Source organism: Paramormyrops kingsleyae, chromosome 13 (genome assembly GCF_048594095.1).
Source record: "Paramormyrops kingsleyae isolate MSU_618 chromosome 13, PKINGS_0.4, whole genome shotgun sequence".
In the NCBI taxonomy this organism is placed as follows: domain Eukaryota; kingdom Metazoa; phylum Chordata; class Actinopteri; order Osteoglossiformes; family Mormyridae; genus Paramormyrops; species Paramormyrops kingsleyae.
Window position 1 is genome coordinate 12,136,076 of NC_132809.1, and position 15,198 is coordinate 12,151,273.

Genomic DNA, 15,198 nt, shown 5'->3' on the forward strand with positions numbered 1-15,198 from the left:
CACTAGGCAATCCATACCGGGCCTCACCAGGTTAGACCTCCAAAGTCTAGTTTGACTAGTGTGATCACTCTGTGCTGGGCCGGAGTATTTATCAATATGTGTACTTGATCATACTTCTGTTCTTGTGTACCTGTTTCACGTCATCTTCCATTACTGAAAACCATCAATGCTAAGAACAGGAGTACAGAGGACGGTAAAAACCCCCCATGTTGGTCTTGCCCTGCCCAAAGTATACGTCAGTTACATCCTTGCCAAAAGGATACCAGTCCCATGATTCATTGTGCATCAAGAGTCTTGCCAAGACCGCGGGCATGATCTTCGCGTTGTTGGTATTGAGAAACACTCCTGGTCATGCCTCATTTGGACCAGAATACAGAGATGACATCACTGATGTGACTGGCACACGCATGAGCACATGTTCTTATACATGAACCAGAGCCGGAAGGAACAGATAAGGAAGGGTGAACCTTTGGGCTGTACTGATCCGGAAGCGGCAACCATTTAACAAACATTGTGACAAGGGGATCACTTTGGTCTACAGCAGAGGTGCAGGGTTTGCTGGAAATTTAGACTGACAAGAATATCCACAAATAACTCATGCTTGGGCATGGAGAAAGGCAACTGGACCAATGTGAGTATGCCACAGGCCATCGTCACTGGGCTGAGTGCAACACGGGAAGGACTGCTGATGAAGATGATGAGGTCCTTAAGGTTTATATACATCCAGCAGTGTTTTCAATCCTGTCCTTGGGGACCCACAGCCAGTCCACGTATTTGCTCCCTCCAAGCTCCATGCCAGACTGTGGGTCCCCTAGGACTGGATTGGGAAACACTGACCTACAGGATTAGACATTGACTGCATTATCTCTGGACCCAGCGAAAGAGATAATTCTTCCAAAATGCCAGGAAGTGTTTTTGTTTGAGTTACTCGCATGTTCCAGAGATGGATGGGAAGTACATCTGCAGGGACAGGGACATTGAAGCACAATCACAAGACCTGCCGATACTGTAGCTGCATCCCATACCACAGAACACCAAGGCATCACTGAACAGGCCAACAGACTGGAAATAACTAGGTATACCATAAACTCCACTAACCCCCCCCCCCCCCCCCCTTCCTGGCAAACGTAGCGAAACAGCACACCATTCCGGGAGAGACTATTAAGATGTTTACTACTATTAGACAACTGCGTCAGAGATGGCAGGGACACCATGCAGGAAAGAGAACAGGAACAGGATGAGAAAGAAAAAGACCTCGGAACAGAGAGGTTTCCAGAAGGATGGTGAATAAGCCTACAGTGGCAGGGGCCCCCAGAACTTAGGCATCAGAAGCCATTCATTGTTTATTCTTTAAGTTTAAATTTGTGCTTCAAAGGATTCAGAATATAGGACTGGATTTTTTTATCAGGTAAATAGAAAATATTACAGTACTGTGCAAAAGTCTTAGACAGTCAAAGAAAATGTTTAACGCTATTCGTCTTGGTAGTAATTCTACATTTTCTGGAAAAAAAACACAATCTAACATTATAAGACATGCAAATTAAGAGTAACAAAAATTTCATCTGTTTTTCGAAAAAGTTACTGATATCTTGTTGGTTCCCAAACTTCTCCTCAGGGGGACCTCAGCCATTCCATGTATTCATTAAATTTTTCCATCAGCTCAATTAATTAATAAATTAATTAATTAACTTGTTTAGTTAAATAACTCAGCGGTGTACTGATTAACAAGGTGTGCTTGTGGTCGAGTCAAAAAGTTCATGTGTGTTTTAGACAGTTGCTGCAAATACTGTGGTGACTTTAGCAGACGTTTTGAAATGGCTAAGCTGACACACATTGTCAGATATGATATCATAGTTTTACACCAGCTTGATTTAAACATTTTCTGTGACTGCCTAGGACTTTTGCACAGTACTGTATTTAGAAGCAGTACTTAACGGATTAATCCTTTAAATATTGATGAATCGATTTGATTTATCAATGAATGTTAAATGTTGGTGATTGACTGCCCCTATGCCATTTTCTGTGATTTACATTAAGATATACATCTACCAATTGTTTATCCTGGTGAAGGTCATGAAAGGCCTGAAGCTTTTCTCGGGCAGCAAAAGACACAAGACTGGGGAGCACCCTGGGTGCGATGCCGTGTATCACAGGACACATTATCTGCGAAATATTTAGAACGGAATGGGACAATTGTGGAGAAACAGAATATTCACAAAATATTCTTGAATCCAAGTATCTGCAGAATTTCGCTGCTGAATAACTGATTGGCTTTCCAGAGCACGTAATAAAAACCACGATGCCGTCAGCCTGATAGTCTGTCATTTAGCAATGGGAAAATTGCTTCGCGGATCCTCTCAAAACCACGGCCAGTTAGTATACTACTGCTGCCCTCTGGTGGCCAATTATTTTAATCCCCGTAAGAAATATTGAATGTTATCCGATCAAATGTCACTAAATGCAAGAACTGTTATTATATGGAAGGTGTTTTGTGACAATATTCAATAAATGATTATGCAATGTCATTTAAAATATTATTTATAAATTTCCTTTAAAAGTAATCATTTAAATCGTCATTTAAATAAGTTTAGTTGTACTTAACAGTAGGCTATGTGGTCGCCGGAGAAATTTAGGACACCTTATCTGCTATCCGAAGGTTAGAAGAGTTTAAGATTTTGGGAAGTTAGGACGTAATACTGCCCCATTAAATGCACTAAGAGAGATCGATCAGTCCTGTTTGCAATTTAACCACTCAGGTTTTGTTTACAACCCGCCCACTTTGTCAGATAATTTCAATAGCTGCTGAACAATTAATTGTAAAAAAAAACGCGATCTTGATTCGTAATTCATAATAATAAAACACACTTTTTAAAAGACATTTCTACACTTATTATATCGATGCGAAATTGCTGCAACTGTGGGGGTGAACTTGAAACTTAGGGGGTTCCTTGAAACTGCATCATCGCGATACGTCACAGGCGATGGGAACGTCGCATGGCAGCACCTATAATACTGGGACTTTTCGGTATGGCTGTCTTGGTTACCCTGACTGAATGGTCATTTGAGCGTTTCCTTTCTGTTGTCAGAATGTGACATGCCGGTTAGTCATGTTTGGCACGACCGTGTTTTGTTGTGTTTCTTTTTGCTGTTTAATGGGTGCAATAAACGTTTAAATTCGAGGGGAAAAAATCGTTACAGAGATTACAGTAGCAGACATTCTACTTTATCAAAAGTATTTAAAAGTCCGAAATGTATTACAGGTCAGACTACTTATAGGCCTACTTAGTTTTCATCTTTAGACTTAAGTGCCTCATTTAACATGTCCCACCATATTTTTTTTAATGTTTTTATTAGAACTCAAATATACAACATGGCATGGAAGTACAACAGTATGCATTGCTACTCATCCATACCCCACTTATCATGGGCAGAGTCCAGGCGGGGCTAGATCCTGTCCCAGGCAGCGTAGGGCACAAACCTGGGGTCCCTGGGCGTGATGACCGTTGTTGCAGAGGTACGTATTTGGCTGTCATATATCTTGCATACTGTAAGTATTTAAGCTTTTCGCTGTCACGTTTCTGACTTGCAGTTACTTGATATAGCCCGGTGAGGGCGCACGGCACCTCTGTGTTTAATATGATGAGAAGACGCGTTTGTTTTCCTGTAACCTCGCCTGTCGTTTTTATATTTTCCTACTGCACGACCATTTCGCTATTATTTATTCATTATCTTTTCTGATTTGATGGCAATGAAAGAATAAAAATAACACACTTCCGCAGGAAAACAAACGAAACGTTTGGAGAATGCGGGCATCGATCCCGCTACCTCTCGCATGCTAAGCGAGCGCTCTACCATTTGAGCTAATTCCCCACTTCAACACACAGCTCTGTTTTTGCTGGGGAAAACTACTACTTACAGTAGTTGGTGATTTTATTTTCAAGCAACGTGGAAGAAGGATGGTGAGCTGATTGGTTACAAATCGAATGAGGACCGTGAGCTGATTGGTAGGAAAGAGAAGCAAAAAATTGGATATGAAGCTATTTCATAGGTTTCACTGTGCTTCAATTTCTTACCAAGTCGTATATAGATAGCTTTGCTGTAGCCAATGAAATTGCTTCCATTTCTCACCAACCAACAGCTTTATTTCCATTTTTTGCTTCCATTTCTTACAAATCAGTTCACGGTTCTGGTTCCATTTCTTACCGTGCCAATAAAATAGCTAGATTTATAGATATATTGCTTACTGTTAGGAGGTGATTAGTTGGTTAACGATCCTTAATTTATGTGATTTGGCTGACCTAGCTAATATTAATGCTTACTGATGTTTATAATATATACATTAAACATTTACTACACGACGTTATACTTGAAAGTAAAATAGCCAACTACTGTAAATAGCTAGCTAACTTGAGTAATTTTTCGGTTGTTAGATCACTTGTGTATTAACTTAAGGAATGTAAATAAAGTTAACATCCATTAAACATACAACTTACTAACTTAACACTTAAGATAATCTCCGTTAGTTGGACAACTGTTCTGATCAATTTTATTATGACGATTTTGTCTTAAATTGAGGTAAGTTTAAAAAAATCAATAAATAACTATCCTAACAGAGAGACTGTGTGGAGACGAGGAGTGGCTGGCTCGAAGAAATAATAAGGGAAATAAGGATTTCTGAGACAATCAGTTATATATTTTAAATTTGTTCATTTATTTTTCATAATTTTATTTTATATTATATTGTATTTGATTATTTCATTTAATTTCATTTATAGTTGAAATTATTTCGTTTATACATCTTTAAATTCGTTTTATGTAAAAAGGTTTCTTAAATTCTTTTCTTAGTATGTTGACGTACCTTGCGCTCTGGGTAGTCCTTTAACCGCCTGTTACAGTTCCTTTTCATAATAAACATTAATAGTTATGTTGATTGCAATTTGTTTTGTAGGGATGTTGCATTCTAATTTGGTTGCCCATAATAACAATTTAAGCTACCAAAATAATTCTGCTTCCAAGCTCGGGCGAAATGTTTTACGGGAGTGCTGGGAGGGGGAGAGTCTACGCCGCCCCCCGAGCGGCGCTTCTGTTGCGCCTGCCCAGATGGGAGGCCGCGGGGACGCGCTCCGGAGCCCCTCTCTCTCTCCCCCTGACGGCCGGTGCCGCTGTGTCCGCGTCCCACCAGGGCTCGGCGCTGTCATCGTAGGACGCGGCGGCTCGGTTCGGTGACAGCTCTGCCACATCTCGCCACGGAAGAATGAAAAGAGGGCGGCTGTTTCCCGCCCGGACCGTGCAGGAAAGTCACCCTTACGGACGGTAAAAATCAGCATTAATACGTTTTGTGCTTAGTGCGAAAGGCAATACGCTCTATTGCATATTCCTTTAGGTACTACTAGCAGCACGTCTGCGTGATTGTCTTCTTTGTCCACATTATCAAGGTTCACGTTGTTCATCGTAAAAAAAAATCTTGCATTTTGTACTTCTACTTCAGATAACTAGCTACTGGCTCCAGCTGTTGGTTAAGAAGAACTTAACCGGTTACGTAGCTGGATAAAGACCATGCTTTGCAGCAGCAGCAGCAGATGACATGGTGGAGTTTAACAAAGCGGGGCGATCGGTAATGCATTGATCGCGTATGTTTTTGAGTGGAGGACTTTATTGGATAATGGAAAATGTATGGCTGGGGTCGCTGAATTGCTTCTTCTTTAATGCTTAATGAAACCTAATGGAAGAAAACGAGGAACCGTGTAAAATACTCATACGTGGAATGATAGGCTTATTTATAAAGCGTACATTTTGACTCGTTTGTCAAACGCAGCTTTTATTGCGTGGGTAAAATATAGGTCGAGCACGTGTATGTAATATATTGGTTTGTAAATAATAGACGCAAATGTCTTTTTAATGATGTTCCTGAATCGAAAGATTGTATCTTTGATGTTTGTAAGTGGAAGTTTAGGCGAAAAATTTGACTCCCACCAGATGTAGTAGATGCATGGTGGAGCGGACTTGAGCATCGGGAGGAGGGCATCTGTCTTAGGGTTAGGTCTCACAGATGTAGCATCTCCCTTAAGGGAGTGTTTTTAAAACGTGCAGCCGCTCCAAGATTTGCTGGCATACGCATTTATACAAGAATGTGAAGGATACTTTACAGTAGTTTGTATTTCCGTCCGTGCTTTGAGACATGTCGGCAAACGATGCTTGTTGCAGTTTTATTACTAAAAATGTTACATAAAGCATAACACATAGCGAGTCTAAGCGTTAAAGGTTGGACTGGTGCTTGTTAGCCAGCTGCTGGCTGGCAGATGTGGAGTAAAATTTGCAGGGATTTTATTTAACAGAGAAAACTTTGCTCTTGAAGCAACGTTTCCTTTCTTCTTCAAAACGATTAATTACAACATTCTGATGTTAAAAGACAAGTTGTGAGATAACGGTTTCGCTGTGAGATATATATATATATATATATATATATAGTATTATATTTGAGGTCGGTACAGGAAATTAATGGATCGTTAATATGACATTAATTCATTTAATTCTTTAGTTAATTCTTCATCCTAATCCCCAAACACTGGTGTCCCACTTCCTTTCCTTTCTATTACCTTTCTATAATTTCTATTGCCTGTTCCCAGTGCACAAAATTTTAGCCCACATACATAAATATAAATAATAAATTTTCAGACCCAAGTAGCATACATATTAAGGGGGGGCACAGGGGGGCAAGCATGTTGTCACTGGGGCACTGTCCCCCCCCCTTGAACCACCCCTGCCCATATTGAACAGGTTTCTGCCGGTGCGAAGGCATGCTGTTCAGCTGTTTGGCATCTGCAAATTCCCCATAGAATATGCTGCATGTCATTGGCTTCACTCAACACTGATAAGTTAGTGTGTGGATGAATGGCTATCTGACTGCTGATACGGCTCGCTGTGTGTTGTTATGGTGGCAAAGTAGCATTGGGGTTCAGTGCTTTTAGGGCTGGGTGCTCATTTCACTCCAACCCATTTCGTGCTGCAGGCAGCGTGGCTTGAATTGCTATGTGGGCCCAGTCTCACACTCCAGGGGCTGGGTCATGTCATGGCCTCACGAGGTTGGCATTTGAATGATTTTTCCTGGGCGGACACTGTCTGTGTCTCTGTGTGTCTGTGTCTCTCTGTCTGTGTCTCTGTGTGTGTGTGTGTGTGTGTGGGGGGGGGGGGGGGGTTCTGTATAGCGTTTTTTTATCCATCCCACTCCATTGATAACCAAGCGAGCACACGCCTCTGCTCCTTTAGGAAAGATCAGGAGTGCCACAAGCAGAGGCTCATGGGTAACCTAATTGTTTTTTTTCTTCCTTAGACACAGATGTTCTCTATCCAGAATTGGGCCACTGACATCCTTAAATGTCACACATAGCCCCGTAACTATGACTGCGTTCACTGGGTCTGCTGTTTTGCTGCTAGACTCTTACGTTTCACAAGCGCTTGGCTTCTTCGGTGACGTTGAACAATAAGAAGGGGTCACCTACTTCATTGTTGGCCTGTCTCGTAAAACAGCCAGTCACTGACTGTGAGGCGGTTTGCTGAATACATACAAAAATGTTCTTACTGGCAGTTTAAAGAAGATTTTGAGTGTCACGGGGTAAATAAATGAGCTCTTTGGTTCAAGATGATGCAATAGGAAGGGAACTTGGCTCCAGGTTACTGAGATGCTTTTCGTTTATGGTCTAATCTGCGGTGCTGGTTTTCAGCCCTGTCTGTTAATGTTTCTTGGTCTAACTGTGTTTCTGTAGTGTAGCTTGCTTCCTTTCTGAGAATAAGGATATTTTTGGGCCAGTCATGTCGAGGTAGTGTTGGCAACTCTTTTCTTGGTTGGTTTCGGGAATATTTCCCACTCTCGTTCCTGTAGGATGGATCATTTCGGCTTTCGCGAAGATTGTGCGGTTGGCATGGAGATATGGAGATGCACACTTGGGGGGAAATTTCTCACGTGGCATCAAGGCATCAAGGAAGGAAAACGTCAGTGCAAAGCGATGAAACCCCCATGAATAATGAAGAAAAACCTGTTTCCAAGGCATGTGTGGTTTGTTGGTGGAGGAAATGTATGTAATGTAGGTATGTGGCTCCGATGCTGCATTTATATTTAGGTCTTTTATCAGTGAAATGAAATGATGCTTTATGTGATATTTGCACAAGTACTGGTACTTCAGAATGCTTCTGTTCGCATCACCCGTCTTGCTCTCCGCACACACATACAGTGCTCAAAGAAAGCCTTGGGACGCTTGCTTACTTATTAAAAATATTGCGAATTTATTGGTTCTATAACAAAAATCATTATTTATTTGCTATAAATTACTATATATGTCACAACACACACACATATAATAATAGAAACAATGAGATACATTTCAAGTACTAATAAATTCAAACCCACATTACAGTTCTAAATGAGCTGTTCTGAGTTCATTGACTAGCAGAGTCATTGGGTGCTTTTTGATTAATAACATCCTTGTAATAACATAAAATACCAAACATTTGTGCTTAGTATCACTTTTGGAGCCAGTAACTATGATTGCAATTAATAACAAAACGGCAAGAACAGACCTGGATGAAATAAACGATGACATTAATAAAAAGAAAATGTGTGGAAGTTATGTGCAGATCTGTTAAACACTACTTGTTAATGGACTTTTGTAATGAAACCGATACAATTGCAACATTTTTACAGAATTAAGCAAGTGTCTCAGGACTTTCTATGAATGCTGTGTATACAGTAAAGAGCAGAGCTTGCAGTTTGAGCTTAGGGTCAGCCATTTATCCAGCAGTCCTGGAACATTTTGGGTTTTCAAGTACCCAACATAAATGTGACTGTTCTGCTGAAGGCAGGACTCGAACCAGCGACCTTCCAGTCACTCCCCGGGGTCTAACCACAGTAAGGTACTTCAGGGTCTTCCTCACATTTGGAGGGAGTGTTAGAAAAATGAACCAACTTCTTTCCCAGGGGAACGTTTTGGATGACCCACACATTAACGCTTCTAGGAAAAGTGTGGCTACGGCCTACTTTGGCGTTAGTGGCATAGCTGTGGGCTGCCCAGGATGGGCTCGGGAAAACAGTCTTTCGCGTCAGCAGCCGCTCTCTGGTTGTTTGACTCGCGGTGTCAGCGGTGTCATGTTCCGATGGACGGGGGTTAGTTGAAAAATGATTCACTGCAATAGGCTTCCGGCTATTTCAGCTGGGCCTTGGCCGCAGCCTGGAAACCACATCCTGCATTGCATCCGTACTGCAAGTCATGCAAAAGCAGGCTTGCATTTTTAATGCTGTGCACCTGTGATCAAATGTGAGCTGCTCCCTGCGTTTGTCAGTACGCACAACTGAAGCAAATCCAGAAATATGATGCCATACAGTTTTTTTCCACGTAATATATTGTTTGTACTTTTAAAAAAATGCTTGTATGCTCCTGTGCAATGGGAACATTCACGTACTATGTTGTGCAGGAATTCACTGACACATAAACCAATGTGTGTGTCACGCCTCATGATCCTTAACATGAACATCTGGCCATAATTTGGACCTGTTCTGATTTGGCCTTATGAATCCTACTCAGATGATCCACTTCATATGATGTGTTGTAAGCTGGTGGTCACCAGATGTAACAATAATTGCTATGTTCTTGACCTCAGAAGAAGTCATGATAACTTTGCTCGTTGCCGTGTCTCAGATGGGCTGTTTTGACCTTTATTTATCCATACCCAGGGGCATGTGTCCCTGACAGGTCAAAGGTCATTTTGAGCCGTGTGCTCAAGCATCTACCCTGAAATCTAGGTGGTCCTGTTTCCTGGCACAGCAAGCAGGATCTCACTGGTTATTTTTTTTCCTATTTTAAAAATTTTCCACTCCTTGTGTTATTTTTTTTTTTTTTTCTTGTTTCTTTAGTGAATAGACTTTAAGGAGAGTAGAGTAATGATATCCTAGGGTAATAATGATATTATAATGTGTCTTCCCCATTTGCTCAGACAAATATCTCCAGAGACTGGGAGGTAAATTGCAGAGGGTTCAGATTTTTGTAGATTTGGTAAGATGTACTTTATTGATCCCAAGGAGAAATTCATTTGCATGCAACAGCAGAGAGACAAAAAGTGCACATGTACAATCATATAGTGCAAGAACTTGACTGCGCAAATACAATGTGCAAATATGCAAATACAATGTGCAAACAGTATTGCACAGGATTAATAAATAAATGGAGATATGTAATATATTATATACAGTGATCCCCCGCTGTATCGCAGTTCAGCCATCGCGCCCCTACTATATTGCAGATTTTTCCCTGACGCATCACAGTTCTTCTTGCACCTTGCTTGTGGTCCGATTGTTGTGAGCAAACTTTTTGTGAACCCATACTGAGCTTAAAATTTTTTTATTCTTGCATATTCCATTATGTATACAGAGAGAGAGAGAGAGAGAGAGAGAGAGATACACATTACATATTATTATTATTGTTATTATTATTATTATTATGTTACTCATATCCTTAGCCCGACATCCATATATCCATATATTTACATTTACGTATATATTATTTCCATAGTAAAAGGCTGGTGCTCTCTGTTTTGAAAAAGAAAGGCCGTCCTGCTGGGTGTTATGGCTGGGACCACACCAGGAGGAGGCAGTATAGAGTCTGATGGCCGAAGGCAAAAATGATCCCCAGTAGTGATTCTTAGCACATCATGGTTGAATGAGCCGGTGGCTAAAGTTGCTCCAGGAGTTTTCCAGTTTCGCCATGGTCCTCTTCTCTGCCTCCAGCGGGCCCGGGTTCAGCCCTGTGATGGAGCTGGTCCCACAGGGTAAAGGCGCAGGCCACTGTGGACTGCTAACATGTTCTTGCTGACATGCCTCCGGTCCAGGTTGGCTGAACTGAGGGCCTGAGTTGTGCGCTTCCTGATCACTATTTATATGTACTTTCAGGTCAGTGTGTCACTGTCTACTTTCTAATCCGTATGTCGCTGTTCCTCCTGGTCATACAAAGCAGTTCTTCCTAATCATTATTTTTCTGTGCTAGCGTACTTCATATAAGGAGCCATTTTTTTCCCCTTGCGTCTGTCCCTAATCACATGAAGTGAGACGCTGCAGCGCTGTCAGCGGTTACGATTAGCCTGATCTCTGGATGGAAGCAGGGCTGTCCGGGCAGGATGAGAGTCTCTTATTGTGACGCAGCATCCACGGGCCTGTCAAGGGGGAGGTACGAGGCAGAGACGGCGCTCGCAGATGGCAGCGGGCCGGACGCCAGTGTGGATCCCTGGGTGGCCCGGATGTCGCCTTCCAGTAAACACCCCCCCTCCCCGACTGCTGGCCACGTGCATGGCAGACCTGCCATGGGCCTAGCATGGCTCACACACATTGGGGGACGGTGTCCTGTGTGCGTGGGGAATGTCACTTCAAAATCGCGGCCGCTCCCGGTTTCACAGCGTCCCGGCTAATCCAGCAGAAGCTGCCACCAATGGGAAGCGAAGATGACGCTCTGCAGGTCACATGACTCTCTGGGTTCCACTCCCTCTGTGGGATCATGGGAGATGCTCTGTGGCATTTTCTGTGGCTTTCACCCTGGGCTGTGAGAAATTTAACTCATTTCTACAACTAGATATTTTCACAGAAACACCAGACACTCCTGGAACTAGAGCTGGCAACCTCATATACCTAAGATATGAAGTTATTACCGTAATGCGGAAGGTATTGGCAGAAAACTTCATTTAATAATGAAATAGAAGTGATTCGGTGTGAAGCTTTTCACATCCACTCTCTAATTGCGTATTAGGGCATATTCAGAATTCTTACAACCCCCCCCCCCCCCCCACAACGGTTCCCGGAAGAATTCATTTTGTGAGTGTCTGGGATGCTGGGTGTAAAGAAAAAAACCACCACATAGACAACAGCAAAGAGCACGAGGGAAACAGAGGTGGCACAGAAATTACACGATTTGGAAATAGGGCGGATCATCGTGATGAAGGATCTCGTGTATTCCCGGCCCAGTTACCCTCCTGTCACTCCTGATTTATGACTCTCTATTGTGCAGGAGCTGACAGTGTGTCCATTTAATGCATTGATAAGATTATTCTGATGGGGTTGGAGTGAAACAACTGTCTCTGTTAAACCAGGAAGTGTATACATGGTAGAGATTTATGTCTCGTGTAGGAAAAAGAATCAGTCTGTATGATGAAGGCACACAGCAAACTACTGTTCTTTAAGTCAGGGGATTCATGTTGCCTTTGCCTATTGCTTTTGTTCTTTTACCGTCAAGTAAAAAATCTGATTGATAACAAATGAAACTATAACCTATAAATAGGCCTTAGCTTGGAACCTACTGTATTGTTTACAGTTTCCACAGATCCTTCCTGTAGCTCATTAAATACTAAACCAGTTGCTCATGAAGTCCTCTGAGGACCTTCCCTGTGAGAGAAACGCCGCTCAGATGTGAATAAGTATAGAGGTGTGGCCTTGATTGAAGACTGCAGACTTGCTGTAAATGATAAACATATCTGCTTTTTGGTTCCTCGCACCATCATTTTAGAGACGTTGGGTTTTGTGTCGATGGTTTTCCATCCCCTTTGCGGTTTCTTCTCCAGTCTCCTCTCTGGTTTTGGAGCGCAGTCCTGACTCCGGGGTGTCACACGAACCCAGACATGCCTCTCGGCCAACGGTGGAATAAAAGGTCAAACCAAAGCATCACTGCTGGCTATAATGAGTGTCTCAAGTGGGTGAGTGGGGGGGGGGGGCTTGTCATTAATACGCAGGACATTCTGACCGACCGCAAAGCCCCCCTCCCAAAAGAAAAAAAAAAATCATGGAAAAATAGCAGCTCTCTGCAGTGTTTCTTTCTTGTTCTCAAATTCCTTTTAAGAGCAGTGCTCAGCAATTCCCAAACTTTATGACGCTTCCTCCCACTCCGTTTGGATTGTATTTTTCCATCGTAGCTGTGATGTCATCAGGGTTCACAGTGGCCCCCTTACAAGCTCACTGAGGACAGGCCACCATCGTCTCCTGTCCCTCTCTACTTGTTCTCACCTATTTCTGGGTGTCCGATGTTTGTCCCATCAAGAAGAAGGTGCGCAGTGCTGAACGTGTATGGAAGGTTCATATTTAATGGGTCTGACATACTTTGCTAAGCCACAGCAATATTGCTGAACCTGTGCGTTGGACACTAGCGATCGGAGGACTAAAACTGAATCCTGATGATTATTATCGAGTTCCGGATCATGATGCTGCTGTGTACAGTAAATAAATCCACTGGGTCATATCAGTTATTCCTCATTAATTTGTTCACTGTTCATCATTTTTCAGGATCAGCACTAATGGGTCCTGGTCCTCGTGGTACAGTGCTTAGTGATAGCGTAAATAAAAATGTCCTGCATGGCTCACGCCTTCCCTGTTTTGATAGAAGCCATCCGTAAAATCACAGCTTAAACGGAACCAGTGCTGCTTGCAGGAGAATCTGACACCTGTGCAGACGCTTGCAGAGAGCAGGTTCTCGGGTTTCCCTGGGTGCCGAGGCACAGCGCCACATGACCGGCTTTAATCACCCGTGACGAGTGACACGGACCCAAGACGCTGCTCCGCGCGACGTGGTCACATGGGGTCTTGGGATCCCCCACGTCTTGTATTGGTGGTTCCCGTGTCCCGACGGACATTACAGTTGGTGCTGTTCTCAGGTGACAACAGAGCCCTTTTCTCGTTAGGGGACGAGTGGGGAGCCAGCGTCTTTAGAGAACAGCCGCTTTGTTGTTCTGCGCAGCCGTAGCTTGACGGTTCTCCGTTGTATCTGCTCCGTGTTCCTGCTCCGTGTTCATGCTCCTTGTTCCTGCTCCGTGTTCCTGCTCCTCGTTCCTGCTCCGTGTTCCTGCTCCGTGTTCCTGTTCCTTGTCCTGCTCCGTGTTCCTGCTCCTTGTTCCTGCTCCGTGTTCCTGGTCCTTGTTCCTGCTCCGTGTTCCTGCTCAGCTTTCTATTATTGACCAGCACAAGAAACGTACAGTAGCTTTTTTTTTTTTTACCTAAAGGCATTCTGTCAAGTTGGATGGAGATGTGGGGGGCTGTGCTTCAAAGCGGGTGTTCTGTAATTTGGCTTGGACTGGAGGGCAAGTCCCCGTACTGTTCCCATGGTCAGCGTCTCTCTGCCATGGCTTGTTGAATGAGACCCCAGTCTCTCAGTCGCTTTTAAGTGAGGCCTGACACAGACCCCCCCCCCCCCCCCCCGACATCACCCAGTGGGAAGAATCAAAGTCTGGAGGCTTGGTTCTCTGTCCAGCACCACAAAAGGGCCCCCAGTGTCTCTTAAGCCCGACCTGGACAAAGGCAGAGCAGCGCTAAGTTCACGTCAGCCGGTTTTCATGGAAATCCTCCAAACGGATTACTCAACCATTACTGAAAGCATTACTCAAGTGTTACTCGACTGTCTGTTCTGTTGTCTGTTTGGCTGTTTGAGTGGGAAACACTTTGAGGAATGCCCTGCTTCTCATTTTTCTGTTCACCATAGTGGGCTGTTTGTTTTCCTGCAGAAAGTGCCACCATCTCAGAAGGTCGCCTTTCTGTACAAATGAGAACATAAACCGACTGTTAAAAGTACATAATATCTGCCATGCCATTCCAGGTTTCTCTTATGAGATAGGTAGACTTCAGTTTGATTAACAGGGTAGATTAGACTCTCAGACGCCGGGGTGAATGGGCGGGTTACAGCTGGCACCGCTGGCGGAGTACGCCCAACTCTGTGTCATCACCGCACAGAGACGGAGAGGAGAGAAGGTGTCCGGGGGGCAGGAACGTGGGACTGACAGGCGCTCGTCTGGGTGACGTGGTTCCGTTCGGGTGGAGGGGGGGTGGAGAGACTGGGTTCGCCCAGTTGAGACTCCGCGGCCTCTGGCACGTTGCCCCTGTGTTCATCATCTGCTTTTGTTTAAGGGGGACTTAACTCTGGCCTCCAGCGGCGTCGGGTCTGCAGCATGTAACCAGTGTGAAATGAGTTAAAGATGTGCGCAGTGGTGGCGTCCCTCTGCTCGGCGCTAAGTGGGTGCAGTGCCGCCTTTGCTGGCTTCGATTCTGTACTCGCCTTGGTCCGTAGCGGTTTGTCTCGGGCCAGCGTGTCTACAGTCATAACCTCACAGAGGCCGCGCCTCCGGATGTCTCCGATACGTCCAGCCTCCGGGTTTTTGCGCTCGACCCCCTGTCGTCCTGTCCGTCTC

At 43.9% G+C, this 15,198-nt stretch overlaps 1 protein-coding gene and 1 non-coding gene across 5 annotated transcripts in view; one reads left to right on the top strand and one right to left on the bottom strand.

The window, feature by feature from the left end:
* Window positions 1–3,797: 3,797 nt before the first annotated feature.
* trnaa-agc (transfer RNA alanine (anticodon AGC)) lies at window positions 3,798–3,870 on the bottom strand. The gene has a single exon. It is a non-coding gene; the product is annotated as a tRNA-Ala (tRNA).
* Window positions 3,871–4,556: 686 nt separating this feature from the next.
* The window catches only part of LOC111859437 (USP6 N-terminal-like protein), a 31,532-nt gene continuing 20,890 nt past the window's right edge, over window positions 4,557–15,198 (top strand). For 2 of the 4 annotated variants that reach the window (XM_023842083.2, XM_023842086.2), the window contains exon 1: window positions 5,112–5,313. The gene's annotated coding sequence lies outside the window, so the exon portion shown is untranslated. Of the gene's footprint in view, window positions 4,576–5,111; window positions 5,314–15,198 lie in introns of those variants that run through there. The other 2 variants (XM_023842084.2, XM_023842087.2) reach the window with 2 other exon arrangements.